This window comes from Adiantum capillus-veneris, chromosome 22 (genome assembly GCF_014529385.1).
Source record: "Adiantum capillus-veneris isolate H3 chromosome 22, ASM1452938v2, whole genome shotgun sequence".
Taxonomy (NCBI): domain Eukaryota; kingdom Viridiplantae; phylum Streptophyta; class Polypodiopsida; order Polypodiales; family Pteridaceae; genus Adiantum; species Adiantum capillus-veneris.
The window spans coordinates 25,966,864-25,980,051 of NC_140952.1; positions in this window are offsets into that span (position 1 = coordinate 25,966,864).

Below are 13,188 nucleotides of genomic sequence, written 5' to 3' on the forward strand. Positions count from 1 at the left end.
TCTATAACAACTCATAATGATCTATCTTTTATGATAGATGAGTATGCTACTGACCGAGACTTTAAGTACATAACTATAGCCTTTGCATTAGGGAAGAAAAGAAAAGAACCATTCACCTTGGAGGATGGTTATCTTCCAAACGGAAATAGGCTATGTGTTACTCACCCATACAATAAGAAAGTCATGTATGAATCCCATGCTTCTCATTATGCAAGGCAAAGAAGGATTCCATAATCTACTCTTTGAGGAGTAGAAACATATTTTTGCTGGTCTACCATGAAAATTAAACATACAAGAGTAAGTTTCAAAATGCGTGGTATACCAAAAATTGAAATTTGATTGAGGGAAGCAACTTGGATTGTCTCAATCGACATGCTTAGCAAGAAAACACACTCTATGCATGTCAAAAAGACTATTAAGGCACATCAAATGTCAACCCTATATAGATCTTAAATTTTCAAGTATCATGGCTTGCCAACATCCATACTGTCGGACAAAGATCCTAGAATGACCAGTAATTTCTAGAAGGGTCTCTTTGAGAATCTAGGAACATTTCTCTTTCGGCCTATCATCCACAAATGGATGACTGATGTGAAATAACTAATCTAACGATTCTTGAATCTACTAAAAGCCTATGTCATGGAAGTAGATCAACGTTCTCAATGAGAGAAGTATCTACCTCTTATAGAGTATGCGTACAATGACATTGTATATACTTCTATGGGGAAAGCACCTTTCAGAGTTAAGAGGGAAGATCCAAAAGTCCCTTACTACTTAAAGTACATGGGAAGATCTTTTCCAAAGATTAAAGAGGTTATATCCATCTCAAAGCAAAGGCAAAAAGGGCTGTTGTTTCTCTGCTAATAAGTAGAGAAGAGCCTTAGCCTTTAAGAAATATGATTGGGTCTTGCTAAAGATTCTCAAGGCTCGTCTAAGACATACTACGGACAAGAATCCTATGAGCTACCAAGAGTATTATGCTAAACTAGCAAAAAGATATTATGGTCCTTTGTTTTAAAATTCTTAACAATAGATGGCTTATTAGTTAAAATTGACCAACCATTGGCTCATTCACAATGTTAACCATGTGAGCCTACTCAAGCCTTACAAAGGAGATCCACAAAAAGAACCAATAATGAAGGACCCGCTAGAGATGAAAGATTGGAAGAGGTGTTGCAATCTAAATCGATTCTTTGACACGAAGACAAGGTACTAAGAAACGGTAAGACTATCTGACGATATCTTATTAAGTCTAAGGATTATTCTTTTAAAGATGCTAGAGGGATGCAAGGAACCTAGCTTAAGGATAATATGAACCTTGTCAATGCTTACAATGCTACACTAGAGTAAGCAAATAAAAGTGCATTTTAAATGAACAATGTTTTGCTTTACAAGACTCATTCTCTTACTTGTATTGTGCACAATATTTAAGAAGTATGCATGCTTAGGATCATGTTTGTGGTGACGACGTCTCCCAAACACCAAGTAAAACTTGTCACTCTACTTTGGAAGTATGATATGGACTAAAGAGCGACATCCTTGCGGCAGTTAAGTCTCTCGAGCACCAAATGGATTAGTCATCCATTCTCAAATAACACCATATTAGTGAATTTGTGAATTTTCCAATTCCCACTTTCAAAAGGAGCTTAAGATTTGACCACATGGACAAATCATAGCCAAATTTTTGAAAGCGTGGCTCCAAAGAGCTCTCCAAGCGCTACCTTGTGGAAGGATTTGGCCTTGAAACATAGTTTGAGATTTGTCCATATGGCTAAATCTTCAAGACAATTGCGATTCTCAAATTGGTTCTAAAGTCTCAAACTCTCTAATATGGTTTTAAATGATGTCATAGGGTAAAAAGGGATCCTCTACCCGCTAAGAAACATGGACTAATGACTAGGGTTTATCTTCTCTACCTCATAGTTGAGGACGACTATGATTTCAAGAGAGAGGTAATGTCATAAAATATAATATCTAACCTTACCAAATGATTTTCTCATATTAAACTAATCATTTAATATGGGAAGATAAAAAGGGGACAAAAGTTAGGATATAGATATGTGCTTCTATATCTATCTCAACAGGGGACCAAAAGCAAAAATGGTTGCATAGAGGTCCGAAAGGAGACGGTCTACCCAAAGAGCAATGTACAATAAGTGCTTCTAGATTTACCTCAGCAAGGGACCAACAGAAGAGATGGTTACATCTCAATAGGGGTCCAAAAGGAGGTAGTCTATCAAAGAGCAATGTGTATCTAATGGAGCTTAAAAAACCTTAGGGTTATCTTCATTAAAGACCTCCAAAAGTTAGTGTTAAAAAGTCCTTTGACCTTAGGCAAGCTAGGGCTGACCTTGAGGTGGGAATCCCACCCAAACATGAGATGCTTGTCGGCTTGCTAACTAAACTGCTTGAAGTGTTTGTGGAAACCTTTCCCAAACTTGAGGTGATTCTCATGCTTAAAGTGTTTCTGGGAACCTTGCCCAAACTTGCTAACTAAAGTGCTTAAAATGTATGTGGGAACCTTGCTCAAAGCTTGAGGTGATTTTTATGCTTAGAATGACTAAGGTTCTTGAAGTGATCAATTCAAAGATAAACCCTCAAGAGACATAAAACATTTCCATGTTTGATTGACTAAGTGCTTGAAGTATTCAATTCAAAGCAAATGACTTAATAAGCATAAAAGACACATGTTCAAATGATCCTCTCACATGTGGCCCTCATGATGTGCTTGAATCCTATTGAATAGGTTTTAAAGGGATCCAATGAGAATTTAGATATATAAAAATAAATAATTAAGTTCTTTTTTTCAAAGAGGAAAAAGAGGATACATGTCCAAATGAAATAAAAAAATAATGTGTGTGTGTGTGTGTGTGTGTGTGTGTGAGAGAGAGAGAGAGAGAGAGAGAGAGAGAGAGAGAGAGAGAGAAATAATGTGTGTGTGTGTGTGAGAGAGAGAGAGAGAGAGAGAGAGAGAGAGAGATGGACCAAGCATGAGAGGGGGATTATACTCTCCCATACACATACACATTCTCTCATTGTGTGGAGTGCAAAGTGCAAGAGCTCCGTCTCCTTCTTCAAGCTTGTTGTTGAGAGGTGGAGAGCCTACACCAACACTCTTGGCTATGGAATGCAAATCCAACCAAGAGCCATGCTTCAATGATTAAGCTTGCCATCTTCTTCATCTTCATTACTATGCTATTATGCTATGCTAAGCAAGAAGATTGATAATAAATGAGGAACTATTTCTTTCTCCTATGAATGATTCTTCTTCCTCTTCCCTACCCTCATTCCTCGCTAGCTCTCTCCACCTTCGAAGGTGTTTGAGGCCTTGGGACTGAGGCTTGGGATAGTTAATGCTTTTTGCAAATTTTATGTTATGCTCGTGATGCATGAAGCTTTCCATCTTCATAGAATCACCAAGGTCACAAGGAACACAAAGATTGTATTGTACCAAGTCTCTCTTGATGGAGAATCTATAATACAAACGCCTTTTGGAGGGGGGACCGCCGGCTTCAAGTAAATCCGGTCCTCAACTATTGTCATGTTCATTAATACTCTCTCTCTTGCAAAAGTATTGTTCATGCCAAGTTAATTAAGTAGTATGTTTATGTTGCTACCATCCATTAAGTTCATCCTCGATGTTCTTAAAGTGATCTCACAAAAATGCTCACTTTAATTCTCTTAATTCAGCGATTCTCAAAGTTCATAGGCCATTTCCATCACAGTTTATAGGAGTCATTATGCTTAGCTTGGGATGGATAGAGTGCCTCAAATAAGGTTTTTCTTATGATAAAGCTCGTGCATTTGAATATGAAAGAGGGTAGCAGTGTCAGTTCACACTTAAATGAGTTGAATAGTTTGTTTATGCAACTTACATCTAAGTGACTTAATTTCGATGATGAAATGAAAGATTATTTCTTGCTATGTTCTTTGCCTTCGTTATGGGACACATTTAACACTTCCAATAGTAGTGATGTTACTAGTGCTTTGCTCACGTAAGAGATTAGACATTAGTGTGTTGACACTAGTGGACATGGCAATGCATATATGGCTTGTGATGGTCGTCAAAGGCAAAGAGGTTGCAATCATAGTCGTGATCAATCAAAAGGTCAAAAGAATGCTCGTAGCAAGAGTTGTGGACATGACCTACAAAATGTAGAGTGCTATCATTGCCACAAGAAAGGCCATTTGAAGAAAGATTGTTGCACTTTGTAATGTGAAAAGGGTAAATCCATTGTCAAATCTTACCCTTCTAAGAGCAATGCAAAGATCAAGGAGCTCAATGTATTTGAGTCTCCATTAGCTAAGGTTTTTTTTTGACGTGCTGCAACCATTAGAGGTTTTGATATTCACAAATGACTTGCATCTAGATGCATTGTTGGTTAGTGTCATGTACAAAACTGGACCATCGACTTAGGTGCTAGTTTCCATGTTACTCCCCATAGTGAATGGTTCTCTAGTTATGCTCCTATGCATGGTTCAGTCAAGCAAGGTGACTCATATCAACTTAAAATTTGTGGCATTGGAGATGTGAAGTTATGTATGCGTAACATCGTTGAGTTTATGCTTTGAGGTGTCGGACATGTGCCAAAGTTGACTAAGAGCTTAGTGTCAATCGGTCAACTTGATGATTTAGGCTATATTACAATTTTGGGCGATGGTTATCGCATGATTTGCAAGGGAAATTTGGTAATTTTGAAGGGCCAAAGTATGGATCATTGTACCCTTTGTATGTCTCTTTTGTGAAAGAGAATTCCATTTATGTTGTCGAGTTGCCTTCTATTGAGTTGTGGCATAGCCGGCATGGTCATATCGGATGGAAAGGAATGAAACAAATTTAGTATTTGGGCTACTTATGTGTCTTAAAATGTTCTAAGCTCAACTTATGTGAGCATTGGGCTTATGGAAAACATACTAATTTGACCTTAAAAGTGGCTATCATCAAATAAGGATAGTGAATAAAGATATCATAAAGACCGTGTTTCGTACAACATTTGGTCTTTATGAATGTCTAGTCATGCCTTTTGGCTTGACTAATGCACCGGCCACATTCAATCTTTTGATGGAAAAAATATTTAGACCCTACCGCAAGTTCACTAGAGTGTTTTTTGATGATATTGTCATCTACTCCAAGTCGTTGGAGGAGCACAAGCAACATCTCCAGGTAATTTTTCAAGCTTTGGTGGGAGAACAATCTTTTTATCAATCAAAAGAAGAGTGAATTTTTTCTTCAACAGATTCAATACTTAGGTCACATTATCTCTCAAGATGGTATCCATATGGATCCATCAAGTTGGAGGCAATAAAAGTATGGCCTAATCCAAGGAATCTACATGAGCTAAGAAGCTTTATTGGTATGTGTGCATACTATAGACGCTTCATAGCAAAAGTCTCTCAAATAGCAAGACCATTGCATGACTTAACAAAGAAGAACGTTAAGTACTCATGGACTGCTACATAACAAAATGCTTTTGACAAGCTCAAATAAAGCTTACCTCCCAACCATTCCTTATGCTTCTGGATCTGTCAAAGCCATTTGAGGTCCAATATGATGCTTGTGGTGATTGCCCTTGGAGCAGTATTGCTTCAAGAAGGGCATGCCATAACATATGAGAGCCGAAGGCTCAATATGGATGGACGGGTCTTGGGCATTTATGAAAAAGAGCTTTTGGCTGTTCTACATGCCCTAGACACATGGAAGCACTATTTATTGGGGACTCCATTAATTTTATAAACATACCACCAAAGTCTCAAGTACTTCATGACACAAACCAAGCTTTTCGACACTTTCACAATGACCAATAGTTAATGCGGTGTCTATACAAACTCACAGTGATCTATCTTCTATGATAGATGAGTATGCTACTGGTCTTTACTGTAATGTCAGCCCTTGCTTTGGGGAAGAAAGAGGAACCAATCACCTTGCAGGATTGTTATCTTCTCCATGGAAATAGGCTATGTGTTACCCACTCTCTTCGTGAGAAAGTCATGTATGAATCCCATGCTCCCCCCTATACGGGGCATAGAGGCATTCAACCTACTCTTTGAGCAGTAGAGACGTATTTCTATTGGCCTACCATGAAAGTGGAATACAAGAGTATGTTTCAAAATGAGTGGTATACCAAAAGACTAAGTATGATAGAAGGAAGAAACCTGGATTACTCCCAAGTCTATCCATGGGAATACGGGAATATGCACAATAGTCGATAGGTTTAGCAAGCAAACACACTTTATTCCTGTCAAAAAGACTATTAAGGCGCACCAAATGCAACCCTCTTCATAACTCATATTTTCAAACACCATGGATTACCAACATCCATCGTGTCAGATAGAGATCCTAGAATGACCACAGTAATTTTTGGAAAGGTCTCTTTGAAAATCTAGGTACAAGATTGAATTTCTCTTCAACCTATCACCCACAAACGGATGGCCAAAGTGCGATAGCCAATCTTACGATACTCGATCTACTAAAGACTTATGTTACAGAAGTAGATCAACACTCACAATATGGGAGAAGTACTTACCCTTGTAGAGTATGCGTTCAATAATACTATCCATTCTACTATTGAAAAGGCAACTTTTGAGATCATAGAGGGAAAACCTAAAAGTCCCTTGCTACTTAAAGTACATGGGAAGATCTTTCCTGTGATGAGTATAGCCGTGACCTACAAGAATCTTTCAAAAGGTTAAGGAGGCTATATCCATCTCTCAACAAAGACAGAAAGCTGCTGCTAACAAGCACAGAAGGGCCTTAACGTTCAAAGAAAATTATTGGGTCTTACTTAAGTTTCCCAAGGTTTGATTGAGGAAAACGATAGGCAAAAATCCTACGGGCCATCAAAAGTATTATGCTAAACTAGCAAAAAGATATTATGATCCTTTTTAAATCTTGAAGCCAATCAATGACATGGCTTATCAACTCAAGTTGCCCAACCATTGGCTCATACACAATGCTTTTCATGTGAGCCTACTTAAGCCCTACAAAGGAGATCCACCAAGAGAACTAATTATTGAAGACACCAAGACCCTCCAGAAATCAAAGACCAAGAAGAGGTGCTACAACCCGAAGCTATCCTTCAGCATGAAGACGAGGTACTACAACATGGTAAGATTATATGATGGTATCTTATTAAGTTAAAAAATTATCCTTTTGAGGATGCTAGATGGATGCAAGGAATATAGCTTAAGGATAGTATGAACCTTGTCAATGCTTACAATGCTACACTAGAGTAAGAAAATGTAAATGCTTCCTAAATGAACAATGTTTTTGTCTTATAAGACTAATCCTCTTTTGTGCACAAATTTAAATAGTATGCATGCTTAAAATCATGTTTTTGATGATGATGTCACTCTGTCACTCTACTTTGGGAGTATGATATGGACTAAAGAGCAGACATGCTTGCGGCAGCTACGTCCCCCAAGCACCAAATGGACTAATCATCCATTCTGGAATGATGTGTAGGGTGAAAATGGATCCTCTACCCGCTAAGAAATGTAGACTAATGACTTAGGCTTTATCTCTTCTACCTCATAGTCGAGGACGACTATGATTTCAAGAGAAAGGTAATGTCATAAAATCTAATATCTAACCAACCCAAATGATTTTCTCATATTAAATTGATCATTTAATGTGGGAGAATAAACGGGAACAAGGGTTAGAATATAGACATGTGCTTATGGATCTGTCTCAACACGGGGTCAAGGTTAAAGGGGTCCAAATGAGAGATGGTCTATTAAAGAGCAATGCTACCTAATGGAGCTTAAAGACCTTAGGGTTAGCTTCAATAAAGACCTCCAAAAGTTAGTGTTAAAGTCCTTTGACCTTAGGCAAATTGACCTTAGGCAAGCTAGGACTGACATCCAGGTGGGAATCCTACCCAAGCATGAGTTGCTTGTCGTGCTTGCTAATTAAGTTGCTCAAGGTGTTTGTGGGAACCTTGCAGAAGCTTGAGGTGCTTCTCATGCTTAAATGACTAAGGTTCTTGAAATGTTCAATTCAAACATGACCTCTCAAGAGGCATAAACAATTTTCATGCTTAAATGTTCTTGAAGTGTTCAATTCAAACATGATATCTTAAGAAGCATAAAAGACACATGTCAAGATCCTCCACATTTGGCCCTCATGTTGTGCTTGAATCCTATTGGATAGGCTTTAAAGGGGTCCAATGAGAATTTAGATGCATAAAAATAATAATTAAGCTTTTTCTCTCAAAAGAGGAAAAAGAGGACATATGTCCAAAGGATTTAATTAAATAATACAAAAGAGAGAGAGAGAGAGAGAGAGAAGGGGGGGGGGGGGTGGACCAAGCACGAGAGGGGGTATAGTCTCCCACACACCCACACACACATTACTCTCTCATTGTGAGAAGTGCAAAGTGCAAGAGTTCCATCTCCTTCTCCAAGCTTGTTGAGAAGTTGAGAGCCTACACCAACACTCTTGGCTATGGAATGCAAATCCAACCAAAAGCCATGATTCAATGCTTAAGCTTGCCATCTTCTTCATCTTCATTACTATGCTATTATGCTATGCTAAGCAAGAAGAGACATAATAAGTAAGGAACTATTTCTTTCTCCTATGAATGATTCTTCTTCCTCTTCCCTACCCTCATTCCCTACTAGCTCTCTCCACCTTTGAAGGTGTTTGAGGCCTTGGGAATGAGGCTTGGGATAGTTAATTCTTTTTGCAAAGTTTATGTTATGCTTGTGATGCATGAAGCTTTCCATATTCATTGCATCACCTAGGTCACAAGGAACACAAAGATTTTAATGTACCAAGTCTCTCTTGATGGGAGAATTTATAATACAAATGCCTTTTGGAGGGAGGACCGGCTCCAAGTAAATCCGGTCCTCAACTATTGTCATGTTCTCTAATATTCTCTCTTGCAAAAGTATTGTTTATGCCAAGTTAATTACGTACTATGTTTATGTTGCTACCATCAATTAAGTTCACCCTCTATGTTCTCAAAGTATTCTCACAAAATACTCACTGTAATTCTCTTAATTCCGCTATTCTAAAAGTTCATAGGCCATTTCCATTACACCCAAAGTGGTGCGAGCTCTCTGCCTTTACTCGTGCTCTAGCCGCCTCCCTTTGTTGCTTCCACTTGCTGGGATTCTTACATGCTTCTCGCTTTGCAATCTTTCTATATTCTTTAGTCAGCCAAGCAGACCTTCTCCACCCATGCTTCATTGATTTTTGTACTTTGGAGTGCTTGTGCTTGCAGTATTCGCGCATCCGTGCCCTCATTAGGTCTTCATTGAAGCACTATTTTCGATTTGCCACGAGAAACTCATCATGCAACATACTGAAAACTTTGTCTTCAACTCATTGGGCACTACATTCTAGGTATTTAATATGTAGTGGCACAAAACCTAAAAGCATAGGCCACACATGTGCAAAATCACCTTCGTGTCGTCCTCATCCAAGATCAAGTTGCTGCTGATGTCGATCGAGTACGGCAAGCACTCTTGCCTATTGCGGTCGAACCTAGGTGTCACTGTAGGCATCTCAATAGGGGTCTCAAGTGACATCTTGATAGGGGTTGTGGCTACAGGTGTCTCTATGGGAATTTGGGCTCTGAAGTGAGGAGTGTTAAGTGGGGTGAGTCCTGGAGGAGTAGCGAGTGGTGTGTAGCCAAGAGTGGCTGATGTTTGCACAAAAGCCGGAGTAGAGGGAGACATCATGGTTGGTGTGGGGTCAAGAAAAGAAGGCGGAGGTAAGAAGCCTCAATGACTACGAGGCAGTGTGGAAGCGTGAATGGAGCCTCCTCCACAATAGCCACTGCCTCCACCACTAAAGCGTCAGTGCCTAGAGGAGTGTGTAGTCCGTCTAGTCGACACCAAGCTCTCGGAGAGCACTGATTGCTCCTAAGTAGATGGAGACTCCAAAGGAGTGGAACAACACGCATGTGAGCCAGTGCCATGGTGGACATTGTACCACCTCCTTTGCTGTGTTGGAATTAGGGTTGCTGAGAAACACACACAGCTTGGAGAAGACAAAGGAAGCTCAAACCACACAATAGAGAGTGTGTTACTTAGTGTGCAATGGAAAGATGGATAGCCCTGGAGTGATGGGCGTATATACAATGCACGGGGAAAAAAACCTCCTAAAGAGGGAAAAAAATGCCCCGGCGGTCCTAGTGTGTTCACACACATCACTACCACATGTATATGGTAATAAATCTTCCTGGAGTGATGCGATGAACGAGAGCTGGCACATGAGTAAAGGGAAGTGCCATGCCCTGAGGACATGATCAATCCACAAAGGAGAGTAAGCCCAAAGCTTTGTGGAAAGCTTCAAGCTTCTCATGAGACAATGCCTTTGTGAAAAGATTTTCAAGGTTGTCCTGTGTTGGCATGTAAGCCAAGACGATCTCTCCTGCTGAGAGCCTCTCCCTGACATAGTGGTAATGCACCTCAATGTGCTTTGTGCGAGCATGAAAAAGTGGGTTCCTCGCAACTGCCAATGCGCTCTGACTATCAGTGTAGATAGTGTTGGCAGTGTCCTCTCCAATACCCAAATCAGTCACCATAAGGCATCTGAGCCATACACACTCAACCGTAGCTGTGAAGACTGCCCTGTACTCAGCCTCACAACTCAAAGTGGCCAAAATGGGTTGCTTCTTGCTCAACCATGATATACATGAGCTGCCAAGCATGAAACAAAAACCACTTGTGGACACTGCGTGTCAAAACAACCAGCCCAATCCGAGTCCGAAAAAGCATGTAAGTCTGGCGACAGTGATCCTCCCTTGGGATAAAACAAGCCAAGATGTAAAGTGCCACTATGGTAGCGAAAAATCCTCTTGATAGCCTGCCAATGCTTAGACCCTGGGCTATGCATAAATTTGCTAACCTGTGAGACTACAAACTGAATATCCGGCCTCGTGTTGCATACATCAATGAGGCACCCAATAGCAATTTAGTAAAGAGTGACATCAGCAGGATCACCAACATCATGAAGACTCAATTTCAAATCTGTTTCCATGGGAGTGGCAATAGGTTTGTAATCCTCAAGTCCAAACTTACATAGCAATGTCTCTATGTAACTTTTTTGACACAAGGCAATACCACCATCACGCTGCTTAAACTGTATACCCAAGTAATGATGCAACAGCCCCAAATCTTTCATCTTGAAAGTAGCATTCAAATCAGCCTTAAATTCAGCATTATGTCTCTTATTTGGTCCAGTGAGCAGTAAATCATCTACATAAAGAACCACAATGAGAAGTACATCACCCTCACGCTTTACATACAATGTGCTTTCTATTGAACTGTTACGAAAGCCTTGTTTGACCAAATGAGTGTCAGCTTTCTCATACCAAGCACGAGGAGATTGATTCAACCCATACAAAGCCTTGTTACATTTGCACACTTTGTCCTTTTGTCCTTTCTTGACAAAACCATGAGGCTGCGTTACATAAACTTCCTCAAATATGTCACCATTCAAGAAAGCAGTAACAATGTCTGATTGATCTACATCCCAACCAAAATGAGCTGCCAATGCACATAAAAAATGCACAGTAGTCATACGACAAGTGGGAGCAAAAGTCTCTTCATAATCTATGCCTTTTTGATGTGCATAACCCTTTGCAACAAGTCGAGCATTATGGCGACCGATCTCACCATCCGGCTTGCGTTTCAACTTGTAAACCCACTTTGTACCAATGGCCTTTTTGCTAGGAGGCAAATCACATAAAGTCCATGTGTCATTTTCATTAGTGCATCGTATTCTGATTGCATGGCAGCCATCCAATTTTCTGAATTTTGTGCTTCATCAAAAGACTGAGGCTCCTCAACATCATGTAAGCTAGACACACCCAAAGCATAACAATCTGATGCATAAGATGCATGGCAAGAGCTTGAATGAGTACAACTAGAAAAAGGTGCATCCAGTTTACTGTCATGCAAAGTGTGCACCAGCCATTTTGGCATACCTCTAGCCTGCTCATTTTCAGCCCTTTCCTCAGCAAGTAGATAATGTACATCTGCATCAGTAATAGGCTGGTCTGTAACATTTTTGGAAACCCCCATTGGCTGTACATTTGTCTCATTGGAATTTACATTCGAACTTCCACCACTGAAAAGAGGCAACAAAGTGTCATAAATGTCTTGTGAGCTAACATTACTGCCTCTAGTACATGACAGCAAGGGCTGAACAGAATCTTCCACAAACAGTACATCCCATGAAACCAGAATACGCTTTGTTTGCAGATGATACAACCGGTAACCTTTGCTTTCAGCACTATAACCATCAGCCTTATTATCCAATTTTCTGCGCTGTGTTAGTGGCACCAAAGCATATGCCAAACAGCCAAAAGCATGCATGTGCTCAATAGAAGGCTTTCTATCATGCCATGCTTCATATGGAGTAATAGACTTCAAAGCTTTTGTAGGACATTTGTTTAGTACATAAGTGGCACACATGATGGCCTCAAGCCAAAAGGATTGTGGCAAAGCTTGACTTTTGACCATACATCATGCCATTTTTGTAAGTGACCCGTTTTTCCTCTCAGCAACACCATTTTGCTGAGGCGTATAAGGCACTGTACATTGGTGTTTTATCCCACGACTAGCCAGAAATGCATTGAATTCATGAGACATATACTCCTCCCCTCGATCGGAATGGAGGGTGCCCATAGTACATTCAAGACATTTTCAGCCATAGCCAGAAATTGTTTGAAGCACATAAAAACTTCGGACTTCGCTTTTAGCGGAAATACCCATGTATGCCTGGAGTAATTATCAATGAAATTCATGAAGTAAAGATAATTGCCCAAGGATAGAGTTTGCATGAGCCCACAAACATCACTGTGCACAAGCTGCAACCTGCATGTGGCCCGAACTAAGGCCCTAACTAAACCATCCTTTGGAAACTTTGAATGTTGCATCTTACCCAAAATACAGCCTTCACAAACATGTTTGACAGGTGCTTCAAGAGGCGGCAAAGAAGCAACCATGTCACATTTCTGCAAATGCACCAAACTGGCAAAATTCAGATGACCAAAACGTGCATGCCAAAGTTTTACATAATAAAATCCTGTTCAACTGCACGCTGTCTAGTCTTGTTTTTTCTGGAAAGTGACTCTTGCAACAACAATGTGCATAATGCATCAAGCTTGACAACTTCTGGATTTCCTTGGGTCATAAGTCTCCAAGTACTAGCAAAATGTTGATAAGAATCTGGTA